At 35.5% G+C, this 968-nt stretch overlaps 2 non-coding genes across 2 annotated transcripts; both read right to left on the reverse strand.

Annotated features, from left to right (window-relative positions):
- Window positions 1-308: 308 nt before the first annotated feature.
- Window positions 309-390, reverse strand: TRNAY-GUA (transfer RNA tyrosine (anticodon GUA)). The gene has a single exon. It is a non-coding gene; the product is annotated as a tRNA-Tyr (tRNA).
- A 506-nt stretch (window positions 391-896) lies between these two features.
- TRNAT-GGU (transfer RNA threonine (anticodon GGU)) lies at window positions 897-968 on the reverse strand. Its single transcript has one exon. It is a non-coding gene; the product is annotated as a tRNA-Thr (tRNA).

A 968-nucleotide genomic window follows, 5' to 3' on the forward strand; every position in this document is an offset into this window, starting at 1 on the left:
CGTCTTTCGTACTCTAAGAAATAGACGAATCATATACTACATACCCACATATTATATTATACGTGGGTATAGTGAGAGTGACATAACTAGTATGTCGTGATTTTTTATCACTAAAAATGGATAATAATCCAGCCTTCAATAAGAAAAACTCTTTTGTTTGTAAGAAAGGAATGAGAGAGATATGGATTAGAAAAAAAAATTTCCCCTTTTTTCTTTATCTTTTATTTCTATAGATCAGACATTTTATTTTATGGAAGAAAAAAACAAAAGGATTTAGTTCATACACACGAAGCCCTAGATTTTTGGTTTGGGCCGAGCTGGATTTGAACCAGCGTAGACATTGTCAACGAATTTACAGTCCGTCCCCATTAACCACTCGGGCATCGACCCAGGAAGAATTTATTCTAGGGTTTTTTGCTAATCTATGATTAACCTCCTTCATAATACTCCCTACCCCCAGGGGAAGTCGAATCCCCGCTGCCTCCTTGAAAGAGAGATGTCCTGAACCACTAGACGATAGGGGCATCACTAGACGATAGGGCCATATACAACCGCTCGTGATTATACTATAATCATAGTATGAGCAGTTTTTTGGAATTGTCAATATACTCGAAAAGTATAAATAGATCCAAAGCAAAGAGTTTTTCCAACTTTTCTGTTATGTTTTCATCTAGGATTTTTTTTAGTTGATCGTTATAGATTAATTCTCCGTGCTTCATTTAGTGTTCATACCAAAAATGCATCATCCCGCACTAAGTCATAAAATTCTCTAAAAATATAGAGAAAGTTTCAAAAACAAAGAAAAAAAGTGAATCAATTTAGTAGAAAAGTACTCTATCAGATTCGAACCAACGACTTACGTCTTAGCACGAGATTACTCTACCACTAATTTAAAAAGCCCTTTATCGGATTTGAACCGATGACTTATGCCTTACCATGGCATTACTCTACCACTGAGTTAAAAGGGC

The sequence above is a fragment of the Triticum urartu genome, unplaced genomic scaffold (genome assembly GCF_056163025.1).
Source record: "Triticum urartu cultivar PI428250 unplaced genomic scaffold, HENAU_Tu73 scaffold2, whole genome shotgun sequence".
NCBI classification, from domain to species: domain Eukaryota; kingdom Viridiplantae; phylum Streptophyta; class Magnoliopsida; order Poales; family Poaceae; genus Triticum; species Triticum urartu.